Genomic DNA, 14,005 nt, shown 5'->3' with positions numbered 1-14,005 from the left:
TGTTGACATGGACTGGCCTCCAAGGCCACCAAAGTCAGGGTGACCTAGGTTTAAATATTAGCCCTGGAGGTTAGTGATCCTAAAAATCACACTCCATTTCCTTCACCTCAGCTTCCATATCTTTAAATGGGCATGATCTTTGCGAACCCTTAGGATCCTGCTTAGATCCTGGTCTATTCATGCTCAGTTACTGTTAAATCTATTCCTTTCTCTTAGGAGCTTCACAGGTGAAGAATAGATCTCATCTCTAGGGTCCTGAGTATTTATTTAATGCTGAGAATTCACAGGGCAACCAAATTACTCCCTGAAAAGTAAAATCAAGCAAACAGAGGAAGAATCACTGAGACCCTCCTAGCATGTCTTTCTTAGCTCTCATACCTGGGAGGATGGCTAATTGGGCGTTTCATCTTGGCACAGACCCTAACATGGTGTGACTCAGTCTGTTGCAATGCTCTGCATTGCTAGCGCACTGATTTCATTGTTGAGAGTCTCTCATTGGTAAGAAATATCTCCTTATTCAGTATCAGTTTCTTCAGCTGATTGGCTCTATCCCATATCTCATTGTATGGATCCTCACCTAAGTACAGCTGCAAAGCTTTAGAGGGAAATGCCCAGGAAAATTCTTGCCTTTGAGTGGGCCCGCCATATATTGAAACCAAAATTCTGCAGGAAAAATTGTAGGGAATGACTTAGAAGCCTTGGTGGAAGCATTTATGGGCACAACTATCACTTCTTCCAGGCATAAAAGCTGTGTTCTGCATTCTTCAAAATTCTCAGACTTTGTGCACTGTTGGTTCGAGGTCACAACGAAAAGCCTTTATGCTCTGAAGGCAGAGACATGCTGTGATTTCAAGGGCATGACCAGATTTGAGAGAAAGGAGAGCTCAGAGCTTATGAACTGGAAAGGCAGAGTCCAACGACAAGGGGTCATTCTCATGTTTAGGGGAAGGGCATGCAAATAGCATGTGAATTGCACGTTACATTTTTCAGATGTGAGTATTTGGTTGAGGAATGGGGGTTGTTGGCAACACTTTTGGGAAATGAACTGTCTTTATCCTGATTCACAGAGTTGGAGCTGAGCAGGGCATAGAGGAGAAAACGGGGCACTGAAATACGTAAAACAACAAGTCTGTTACTTGTTACATTTCCTCTCTTACCTGCCCCTTGTCTGGAGGGGATGAATCAGCAATACCACCTGTTGGTTCACAGGGTGGGTTTGACTTATTTTCCTTGGACACTTCCAGGGGGGGAGCCCAGGCAGAGACAGTGTTAAGAACTGGCCCACTTATGCCAGTTTTTTGCTGTTTTGTCTTCTTTGTGCCAAGTAGAAAAGGCAGGATCTGCACAAAGACCCCTGCAGACTTATGACCTGTCACCGGTAGCTTCCAATCACAGAAAGGCTCGAGGCTTAGGTGGAGGGCTAGACTTGGAGTTATGGCCGTTAGAACTGGAAAGTATCTCAGAAATAATTAGATTCACCCAGTACCCTCATCTTACACATCAAGAAATTAGGGGCCCAGGACTGGAGTGGGAGGGTGCTCAAGGGCACAAAATCAGCTTGAGATGGACGTGGAGTGCAGACAAAACACATGTGCAGAGCCACATGGGAACATAGTGATTTAGCCAAAAATGTAACTGTGATTATGCATGGCTTTTCTCATTAGCACAGCCGCTGTATGTGGATTTCCCTGTTTGCCCCTCTCCTGCCCCACCCTGCTCTGTGCTCCAGGAGGCTAACCTGTATCAGCTGCATCAACACTTGCCCTGCCCCCTAGGGCTTCTGGTTGATTTTGGAAAATGGTGAATTTTGGTGGGAGATGGGAGAGAGCAAGGAGAGTGAGGCTGAGGTGTTCATTAGAGTGTGGATAACACCCCCAAATCAAAGAAATAGCATAATACACACTGGTTTTTGGGTTTCAAAGGCTTCTGAAAGATGTTGTAAATACGACAGATGTGGGAGAACGTGCTGAGATTGAGTGAAGCGGCCCTTAGATAAAGGCTGAGAGATTCTGTGTTCGGGGTATTAGGGTTCTCTAGAGGGGCGGAACTAATAGGGTGTATATTAGTGTATATGAAGGGGAGTTTATTAAGAAGTATGGCCTCACGTGACCACAAGGTGAAGTCCCACAATAGGCCGTCTGCGAGCTAAGGAGCAAGGAAGCCAGTCTGAGTCCCCAAACCTCAAAGGTAGGGAAGCTGACAGTGCAGCCTTCAGTCTGTGGTCAAAGCTCCAGGAGTCCAAAAGCTGAAGAACTAGGAGTTCAATACTGGAGGCAGGAAGCATCCAGCACAGGCGAAAGATGTGGGCCAGAAGACTAAGCCAGTGTAGTTTTTTCCATGTTCCCCTGCCTGCTTTTATTCTGGCCAAACTGGCAGCTAATTAGATGGTGCCCACCCTGAGTGGGGGTGGGTCTGCTTTTCCCAGTCCACTGACTCAAATGTTAATCTCCTTTGGCAGTACCCTCACAGACACACCCAGCATCAGTACTTTGCATCTTCAGACTGACCAAGTTGACACTCAGTATTGACCATCACATCATCCCCTCCCCATTCTATCCCCCTGTGTGGTTACTTGCAGCTGCCCCCTTGAGGGCAGTACTGGGGACCTGTGGATGGCACTGTCCTGCATGACACAACTTGTATGATCAACCCCTTTACCAGCTCGCCTCAGATTCACCTAACTTGAGTGTGCAGTTTATTTCCTGCCAAGAACCCAAATGATACTGTAACTGAAGGTTCGATGGAAAAATGTTAGCATATGACGGCATTTGCTAACGATCTTGCTTACATACTCCTTAATGGTAAGCTAAACTTTTGAGAGGCCCCCTCCAGGAGCATTTGGGGACTAGAAGAGATGGGACAATTCTGAAATAATGACAGGAACTAGCTTAAGTGTACTCACTTACATTATTGTCGTTGTTGTTACTGTGACCTAAAATCATATGGATGACATGTGACTCCATTCTGGTTGGAAACAGGATAGGTGTATGGAGGTTTAGTTCCATCTCTTGCCCCACCACCCATCTCACTTTCCTCCTCTGGGTAACCACTAGATCAGCCTAATGCACTTTATTCTGGTCTTTCTAGATACACACGCACATACATACCACACAGATACAAGTGTGGATAGAGCTTATAGATTTGGCTGATAGTATGCTATAGTCTGAATGTGTCCTTCCGTAATTCATATGTTGAAATTCAAACCCCCAAGGTGATGTGTTAGGAGGTGGGGCCTTTGGGAGGTGACTGGTCATAAGGATGACAGCTTTGTACATGGGATTAGTGCCCTTATTGAAGAAGCCTCAGGAAGCTATTTCCCCTTCTGCCATGTGAGGGCACAGCAAGGGGTCAGCAGTCTGCAACCCAGCAAAGGACCCTCACCACAACCACCCATGCTGGTGCTCCGACCTTGAATCTTCAACGTCCAAAACTGTGAGACATAAATTTCTGTCGTGTATAAGCCACTCAGTACAGTGCATGGTATTTTGTTATAGTAGCCTGAACAGGCTAAGACGTAGTATATGCATTGCTCTGCCGTTTCTCCATCAGTATATGTGCATACCTTATTCTTTTGTAACTGCAATGTGATATTCCGTAGCATGGCTGTGTGATAAGCGATTTAACCATTTGCTACAAGTGGATAGCCTCTGGTTCAACTTCTACAGACACTTGACCCTTGAACCATGCAGGAATTAGGAGTGCTGAGCCACCATGTAACTAAAAACCTGTGTACTCCCCTAAAACTTAACTAATAGAATTGTATTGACTGGAAGGCTTACCAGTAACATGACATTATTTTAACACATATTTCGCATGTTATATGTACCATATACTATATTACTACAATAAAGTAAGCTAGGGAAAAGACAATGGTATTAAGAAAATCATAAGGAAAATTATCATTTGACCCAACAATCCCATTACTGATTATATACCCGAAGGATTATAAATCATTCTACTATAAAGACATGCACACATATGTTTATTGAAGCACTATTTACAATAGCAAAGACTTGGAATCAACCCAGACGCCCATCAATGATAGACTGGATAAAGAAAATGTGGCATATATATGCCATGGAATACTATGCAGCCATAAAAAAGAATGAGTTCATGTCCTTTTTAGGGAAATGAATGAAGCTGGAAACCATCATCCTCAGCAAACTAACACAGGAATAGAAAACCAAATACTACATGTTCTCATTTATAAGTGGGAGTTTAACAATGAGAACATGTGGACATAGTGAGGGCAGCATTACATACTGGGGCCTGTCAGGGAGTTGGGGGCCAGGGGAGGGAGAGCATTAGGACAAATACCTAATGCATGTGGGGCTTAAAACCTAGATGATGGGTTGATAGGTGCAGCAAACCACACTGGCACATGAATACCTATGTAACAAACCTGCACGTTCTACACATGTATCCCAGAACTTAAAGTAAAATTTTGAAAAATCATAAGAGAACACATATTTACTATTCATTAAGTGGAAGTGGATCATCATAAAGGCCTTCATTCTCATCATCTTCACATTGAGTAGGCTGAGGAAGAGGAGGAAGGGGAGGGGTTGGTCTTGCTGTCTCAGGGGTGGCATAGATAAGAAAGGTGGAGGAGGTAGAAGTGGACCAGGAGAGACAGAAACAGTCAGTGCAACTTTGATTGAAAATCCTATATAGGTAGACTTTGGCAGTTCAAACCATGTTATTCCAAGATTAGCTTATACTACACACACAATTACATGTGGACATGTGCTTACACACACACACACACACACACACACACACACACACACACACACACACACAACGGTGGCCCGAGGGAAGAAAAATGACCTGCCCAAGGGATCACCACGACCAACTGATGGTGGAGCTAGAACTTGAACCCACATCTCCTAAGCCTCTGGCCTGTTAATTTCTGAAATGTAGTTCAGTTCAACTTGGGAGACATCACTGTGCCCTGCCTCACACTAGTGGCTCATGGTGAGTGACGATTTAGAGAGAATATAGTCCCTCTATCAAAAGGCTGTCAACTGGGTGTAAAACCTACTTCCTGGACTCTCATATGGGAGGATGGCAGAGCCCACAAAGTGATCTTGGAGCCTGTCATCAGTGAGATTGTGATGATTTCTCTTGAAACTTAGCAAGATTATTGTGCCTCAGTATCTGATCAAACACTAATCGAGAGGTTGCTGTGGGAAAGGCATTTTGTAGATGTAGTTAACACCAATAATCAGTTGACCCTGAGTAAAGGAGATTTGGGAAGGTGGATGGGTTTCATCCAATGAGTTGAAGCCTTTAAAAGCAAAATCTGAGGTTTTCTAGGGAAGCAGACATTCTGTCTCAAGATTATAGCATCAACTCCTGACTAGGTTTCCGGCCTGCCAGCTTGCCTTACAGATTTTGAACTCAAGATTGCAATATCAACACTTTCCACCCTTTTGGCCTGCCCTACAGATTTCAGACATCCCAATCCCTACAATTGCTTGAACTAATTTATTAAAATAGATCTATCTATCTATCTATCTATCTATCTATCTATCTATTAGTTCTGATTCTCTGGAGGACACTGGCTGATAAAGAGATTTAGTACCTTGCCCATGTTTCAATTTTAAGAATTGGGACTGTAAGACTCAGAGGCTGCTGGAGCTCTGGCCCAGGTCCTGCCTGCTGCTTCCAGAGATAACTCCTTGCTCCTGCTCCTATGCTCAGAAATATTTGGCTTCTGGGTTTCCTAGCTGGCTGGTCCCTGTCCTTCTCTGTCAGCAAGAGAGATGTTTTTCAATCCTGCCTGGTGTCTGTTCAAACCATCCTCAGGACAAGTCAGTGTCATTATGCTGTGATCCCTGTCATCTGCGGACAGGCGCACTTCCACAGGCCTGGCACCTCTGACTCCCTCGTTCCCAAGCCATCAGCTGCAGGGTCCTGCCCAGCTGTCTCGATTGGATCACCTGCTGGAATTCCCCACTCCTGACGACTTCTCCTTGCAGGGTGCTTGAGGAAGGCAAGACCTGCCCAGGTCGTATGTCAGGTGAAAAGAAAAGGGGAAAATCACTCATGAGCGATCCTCATTTCCCCTTTGAACCATCAGAACACTGTTCTCTATCACAGCAGCAAAATGAGAAGAAAAAGAATAGTGCCTTGGAAAAGATTTCCCCTCTTGAAAAAAAAAGTAATAAAAATAAGAGCTCTTAGGCTATTCAGGTTTGGGGTGAGGAAGAGGTGGGAACCTTGCCAGAACAGGTCTTCAAAGTTTCCTGTTTTCAGGCAAGCGGGGAGCAGAGTGCAAACATCCTTCTTCATTTACGGTCTTTGTTCTTGCTCAGTCAGTGTGCTGTGCGACAGGGTGGCCTTCCAGGCGCATGCTCCTGTCTGCGTTATCTGCCTCAGATCAAAAGAGAAAATGCATGAGAATGTGTTCGGAAGGTCTGGATAACGCATACATGCCAGCTTATAATCGTAATCATGAGTGCGTGGGCTGGGACCTCTTGGGGAATCTAACACTGTGTCTCTTTTGCTTCGATCTGTCTCCTCTGATCTAACACTCATTGCATGTTAATGGGCCAGCACGAGGCTGAGCACTGAGAGGGGCTCCTCCCTGGTGGGTCCTTTTCTGAACCACATTGGAGGATGAGAGTTTCCATGTTTGCCAGAGAACGCAATGACAAAAGAATTCATTCATTCAGCACCTTTGAGCAGCCACTCTTTGGGTTCTATCTGTGGAATTGCCTCTGCCTTCTCCCCAAAGATCTAAGAAATCCATGGTCATTTGCCCAAGACAGCCCTAGCTGGAGAGTAAACCCTAGGGTCTCACTGTTTATTGCCCCTCTGGGCAGCCTAGAAACAGCCAAGGAACCTCTCAAAGGCACTAGGGTGAGGCTTGGCACCGAGAAGCACCCTTGCAAAGAAATGTTATTATCAAATGAATTTGGCTTTTTGATTATCTTGGGAATTTGAAGCTGATGTACAAGGCAGGGATCTGGGAAGGGCTGTGTCCCCGCCGAGTGATTGAATGTTCAGGAAGAGCAGGCAAGCAGAAGTGGATGAGGGTGGAGTTGGAGACGATGTCCTTATACCATGAAAAATTAGCCCCAGCTTTTAAACCCTAGCAGTGAGGTGCTGGGGATTCAAGTTAAGGTCTTCACAGAAGAAATTGGGCTTCAGGGCAGTGGCTAAGTGAATACACCAGTGTGGAAAGAATCCATCTCTGAGCCTGGTATTTTGGGCACGATGTTTCCACATGCCTGGTGAGCTGGACCCCGAGTGGGCTGACGTTCTAAACAAACGTGTCATTTGTTTAGAATTTGGCACATTGGGAAGCATATTCACATATATTCTCGCTTAGGGCTCACAGCAATGGGAGGTAGGAAGGCTAGGTACTCTTATCCATGCTTCATTATTTTTGAGGATGAGGAACCTTTTCCAAGGCTGCACAGCTAAAAGGCGGCAGAATTCAGAGTGCTGGTGAGGTCGACTTGAAGCCCAGGGCTCTCTTTACCTCGTTATCACGGAGGCCATTTCTGAGGCTGGCAGAGCATGTTGCATTCTGATAGGGGGCTGGCACTCTGCAAAGTGAGTTTGCTCATGGAACCAAGGTTGGGGTTTTGCTGCAGCAGGATTGTACTGAGAATTGGGAGATGGGGGCAAAGCAGCTGTCACAGAACTGATGTTCTAAGGGATGGTGCTGGCTGATTTTCATTTTCAATTTGCAGGACTCCTGCCCAGCACACAGCCAGGGGCAGGACCCCAGCCCTGGACACAGGGAGCGGAGGCCAGCCGTACAGGCGGTGTGCAGTGTGGCGGTGAGAGCGCGGCGGGGCTGGCTTCTCACTACGTGATTGGGAGCATGCGGAGGCAGGGCGGTTGAACTGTGGGTGACCCCGGGGGAGCAAGGAGGCTAATTAAAGCTTCTCTTCCCCACACTTCAGTCACAAGCCCCTCCTGCCCTTCCTCCTGATGGTGCAGCTGATAAGGAGGGATTGAATTTATGAAAAGCGATGAAGATGTTTGGATAAGCCCCGGTACCAAGGCAAGCCGGCCGGACGAGTTAGGGCCTGACAGAGGCAGCAGGGTGGCTCACAGCGTCCTGAGGGGCAGGCGAGGCCAGGAGCAGAGGGAAAGAGAGAAACAGATGCTAAATGTGACAGCCTGCAGGCCTGGCCTCGGATGGCACACCTTGGCAGTTCAGGTGGAAATGGGCTTGCTGAGAGCTGGCTCTGCTGAGATGGCTGGGCTTGCAGCTGACAGCTCCCAGCCCTGCCACCCATGTCTCTGGGAGTAGAGGACACAGGAGGATGTGAGGCTGATGAGTGGGAAAGAGGGGAGACTAGAACCTTCTGTCTAGAGGCACAGAGGTTAGATGGCCGAGGGAAAGAATAATGAAGATGACATAGCCATCTTTTATGAGCACTTGCCATGTGCCAGGTACTGTGCAAAAGGCTTTCTATGCAATATCACACTTCACCCTTTTGCATGAATGGTGTGCTTGTTCTCATGCCCATTGCATGGATGTGGAAAATGAAGCTCGGAGGGGTTAGGTAACGTGCCTAAGGCCACACAGCTGTAAGGGATCTAGGAATTAAAGCCCAGCAGTGAATTGAAGGAAAAAAAAATCAAGCAGTGAGACTCTAGAGTCTTTTAACAGAAAACTTAACCTGCTCGAAGCCAGTCCACAGTGCCACATGGCCAGGTGGGTGTCCTGGTGTGGCTACCAGGATTGCAGGGTGAGATTCAACTTTTATCCCAGGCAGCCTCGATGCAGCCATTGTCCAGGTGGCTCCTTACCTGGCCCTCTCCATTGGCCCCTCTGGCCTTCCCTAAGGGGTTACGGGGAACAGGTGTTATCTGCAGACCCGGGATTCTCCCCCACGAACTCTAATGCTGGTTGTGGAAACACCAGCTTCCAAGATCTTTAGAAGGCAAAAGCTCCAACATCTGCCCAACCCCAAACACCCATGCTGTCCCATCACAGAGGAGCCCCGGGGTTCTTATGGCCACCTGGTCTCCTGGTCTGGCCCACCTGGCCCTGCTCAGGGCTCCTTGCAGCTTCACTCCTCCTGAGAGCTACCCACTCCTAATCCTGCCGGTGAGTCCTGGGTAGACGATGGAGGCAAGTGGCTGCCTCTAGTGTCCCTGAAGCAGGGGGTGGGACCATGAGGAAGGCAGGCTAGCTGGCACAAGTATGATGTCCTGTGGGGTGGATGTGTCACTAACTTCTAAATTAAAAGGGAGACCCCCAATCCCAGCATGCCTGGGAAGAAGGTAAGGGCAGAGGCAGGAGGGGCTGTCCTCAGCAGACTTTCTCTAACTCAAGTGTCCGGGCTCTGACTCTCTTCTGCCTCCTAGAAACTAACCTTGGGGTAAGGCTGGTAAGCCACACCTGCAGAAATGGGTCCTCCCGACATGGGGGATTGTCTTCCTCCCCAGCTTGGTCCCCTTCCTCTTCAGCTTTGCTTGTTTATAAAATGAGGACTCAAACCATTTGAATTAGCCAAATTTCATAGCATGCTCATTTCACCCTATTCCAAAGTCGAAGTCAAATGTACTCATTAATACATATTTTGAACGCCAGATTTTCTGTGCATTTTCACCAAGTAGGTAGCACTATGATCCAGATGATTAAGGCCGGGACAGTCGGGTTTGGTCTGGTCTGACCAAGTTAGGGCTGGGAGGTAGTGAGAAAGAATAAAGCCAGGATGGAGGGAATGTCTGTGCATTTTGATATAAAATACCCACCATTCTGGTTAAATGCAAGGCACGATGTATAAATCTGCCTGGGTCATTTAAATGAACAGTTCAGACTTGGCTTTAATACTGGTCATGGTGCTCATGACTCAATTCATTAGTGTCAGTTTAACAGTTGGTTACATGGGCCAGGGGTAATATTAATGATTACTTATTAGTTAAGTGGACATGGAGCTTTTACATAAAATGCCAGGGGCGCAGAGACCTTTCCAATGGCTGTGCAGGCTGTGATGGGCAGGGTAGGGCCGTGGGCCTGGGAGAGTTGGAGCTCCCAGGAGGATGGCTTACAAAGGATCCCCTGAACCCTAGCAGGTCTGGCTGGGCCTTGCCTGGAACTCAGCCCAGGGGGCCCCTGGAAAGGTGAGCTGTTACCACTTTGGGGCTGAATCATTGAGCAAGAGCTTTCTCTGCAGAACCAGAGACCAGCCCAGGAGGCAGCTCCCTAGAGCCCAGAAGACATGGAGAAAAAGGCCCCTGGGCCTCCCTCCCGGGGAAGAAGCTGCTTGTGCAGTCTGGATTGGATTTTTCTCATGCCAAGAGGGGAATGCCCACCGATGATTTATGCAGACGTTTATAGAAAGCATATGGCTTGCTCATTCATAAAATGGAAGAACAGTGTGTTTTCTGCCCTGGCTGGGCTCTGGGGCAGCTCTCAGGGTAGTGTGGCTGATTGTAATCGTTTCCGGACATGCCCTGATGTGCCTGTGGGGAGAAGGCCAGAGCTGCATGGGAACAGGCCACAGATGGAGCCCCAAGTACAGGCTGCCTGTGCCGTGGAACAGGGCCAAGGAGAACTGTTAGCAAGGGTCCTCTCCAGGTCCTGCTGTCCCTCCAGCCCTGCCCCTCCCCATGCCTTCTTCCAGGCACCTTTCCATCTTCCAGAGCTCCCTGACTGCTAGGTAGGGAGCAGCCAGGGTCAAGTGACATGAGGACATGGGGTTGGTGGTGAGGGTGCCTTGTGAGAATGCAAGGGGAAGGGGATTCTTCCTGGCCTGCGTGGTCAGTTGAGCCAGGGGCGTCTATGCAGCCTGAACTGACCCTGGGTGGCAGCCCCATAGAAGCCAAGGTCGGGTTTTCCTCTGCCTAAGCAGCCAGTGTTCTGGCTGAGCTGACTATTGATTCAGGGTGCCAGCATCTTCTCCACATCTGGCCCAGCAGCCTTGCCCATGGGGCCTGGTGGGGGAATGGGCAGTAGAAAACTAGCTTGTCAGAAGCCAAGGACCAAGAGAGAGGGATTTTATTCAGTGCTGCTTTGACCCCCAGCTCTGATTGTCAAGGGCTAGGGCACAGTCTCCAGGGAGGGATGTGTGTGGTGCTAGTGGATCTGGGCTGTTTTACGTGAACGCTCAAGTTGGGCAAAATGTAAAGTGGTGTCTTTTCTGTCTTCCATCACCCTCTTTCAAGCCAAAGCCTCAGGAACTTGGTCAAAGAGGTTGGAGGCATGGGCCAGATGACTCGTCCCAATCCCAAGGTTCCAGCCATTCTTTTGCCTCAGCCTCCTGAGTACCTGGGATTACAGATGCACACCACCATGCCCAGCTAATTTTTGTATTTTTAGTAGAGATGGGGTTTCACCATGTTGACCAGGCTGGTCTTGAACCCCTGACCTCAAGTGATCTGCCCGCCTCAGCCTCCCAAAGTGCTGGGATTACAGGCATGAGCCACCACACCCAGCCACTGTGAGTTTCTTACGTTCTCATGGGGGTATGTGTCAAGACACTCAGCAGCAACTTGACAAAGCAGATTCACTTCCCTGGACGGTGGAAAGGGTCAGTAGGAGCTTCCCTGAAACTCTTCTGCCTTTATCTGTGTCTCAGCAGCCCCTGGGGCTCACTGGACATTCCCATGAATAAAGTCATTTTTGACCAATTATAAACAGTATCAGTAAGCAAAGGTTGGAGGCATGTCCCAAGGATATGGAAACTGGCTTGAAGGGACTCCCTCTGGCCAAGCCTGCCACAAGTGTAAGCAGTAAAATAGTTTACTGCAGGAAAGAATGATAAGCCGTTAATAATAGGAATTCATGGGACTATGCTAATGGTATTCAGATATAGATAGATGATTGATAATAGATAAATTGGTAGATCGATAGATGGGGGTGGAGATGGAGCGACTCTTGCTAATAGAACTCTGAGGGTCAGCAGGTGAATGTGGAAGGAGTGTTGCAGTTGGAAACGCACATTTTTGAAGCCATCTTGGCAAAGTTTGGGTCAGGTAAGTATCATCAGTGGATGATAAATCCAAGAAGAAATTTTGATGAGGAATAGGATTTTGTTTGTTTTTTTCCCCAAGACAGTCTCACTCTGTTGCCCAAGCTGGAGTGCAGTGGTGAGATCTTGGCTCACTGCAACCCCCACCTTCCAGGTTCAAGCAATTCTCCTGCCTCAGCCTCCCAAGTAGCTGGGATTACGGGATGCATCGCCACGTCCAACTAATTTTTGTATTTTTAGTAGAGATGAGGTTTTACCATCTTGGCTAGTCTCAAACCCCTGACCTTGTGATCCAACTGCCTTGGGCTCCCAAAGTTGTGGTATTACAGGCATGAGCCACTGTGCCCGGCCTAGGAACAAGATATTTGTATTGTCTTAAAGTGTGCCTTTCTGACTGCTTATTAATTTGCAAGGGAAGAGAAGACTCCACAAAAACAGCTATTATTTATGGGGAAACTGGGCAATATCATAAGCAAGGTTTCAAAAATACAGTCACCCAAGAGGGCAGATGGCATCTCGTGCTTCCACAGGGGACACCATGAGGACAAAGCATCACCTAGTAGCACACCTGCCAGGAATGTACACAGTCTATCTGTTCACCAGGAAACATCAGACAAAAACCCAGGAGGAACAGTCTATTAAAGGAAAAGAGGTATAAGGTGGAACTGTGTTCTTTAAAAATGTGATTGTTATAAAAGTGAGAAAGCTGGGCCAGGCACAGTGGCTCACACCTGCAATCCCAGCGCTTTGGGAGGCAGAGGCAGGTGGATCAAGAGGTCAGGAGATTGAGACCAACCTGGCCAACATGGTGAAACCCCGTCTCTACTAAAAATACAAAAAATTAGCTGGGTGTGGTGGTGTGTGCCTGTAATTCCAGCTACTCGGGAGGATGAGGCAGGAGAATTGCTATAACCAGGGAATCAGAGGTTGCAGTGAGCTGAGATTGCGCCACTGCCCTCCAGCTGGCAACAGAGTCAGACTCTGTCTCAAGAAAAAAAAAAAAGGAAAGAAGGAAAAAAGAAAAAAAGAGTGAGAAAGGTATGCAATATTCCAGATTTGAGGTGGCCAAAGAGTGAAGGCAGCTTAATGCAATTCCAGTCTCTAGATTGGATTGTAAGCTGAAGGGAAACCATGGCAGAAAGGGAAGTATTGCATTAATTGTGAAAACTGAAACATAGACAAAAATTAAAGTAGTTTATCAATGCAAATGTGGGAAGCTGGTAACTACACTGGTTATATAGGAGAATATTGTGAATCCCAGAACTCTGAGAGGCTGAGGTGGGTGGATTGCTTGAGTCCAGGGGTTTGAGATCTGCCTGGACAACATGGCAAAACCCTATCTCTACAAAAAAAGAGTTGGGCATGGTGGCACATGCCTGTAGTTCTAGCCACTTGGGAGGCTGAGGTGGGAGTATTGCTTGAGCTGGGGAGTGGAGGTTTCAGGAATTCGTGATTGTACCACTGCACTCCAACCTGGGTGACAGAGCAAGACCCCGTTTCAAGAAGATAAAATGTTAATAATAGAAAACTCTAGTTGAAGGGTATTTGGGCATATTTTTTACTATTTCTGCAACTTTTTGTAAATTTGAAAATTTCTCAAATAAAAGGTTTAAAACATGACCCAAAAGAGAAAGCATGGGTTGCAGGAGTGCCACCTGGCATTTTGGTGTGCTGAATCAACCTTTCTAGACACCGTGAAAGGATTGGCATCCAGATGGTGAAATAACCAAATCCTGCTGCTGTAGTCCACCTCCTCGTCCCCATCGGCTGCCTGGTACCAGCTTTATTCCTAGTGTCTGGCTTTGGCTTGTCTTCGCAGTCTGCAGTGCCCATCCTTCTTTCTGTCTTCCCAGCTCTTGTCTATTTTTCAGAGCCCGTTTTGAGCCCCTTTCCTCCATGAAGCCTTCCTGGACTGTTGCAGCTCACAGCTCAAAGATAGAAGATCAGTTTTACGTGTGTGTGTGTGATTGTCATTAACGCTGCTGTCAAATATTCCTAGCTTTTTGCTTATGGTGAATTAGTTAGGACTGTACTTCCTGGCCTTTGTAGGGGTTGGG

This window comes from Callithrix jacchus, chromosome 5 (genome assembly GCF_049354715.1).
Source record: "Callithrix jacchus isolate 240 chromosome 5, calJac240_pri, whole genome shotgun sequence".
Classification (NCBI taxonomy): Eukaryota; Metazoa; Chordata; class Mammalia; order Primates; family Cebidae; genus Callithrix; species Callithrix jacchus.
Note: the sequence above shows the minus strand (reverse complement) of the source record.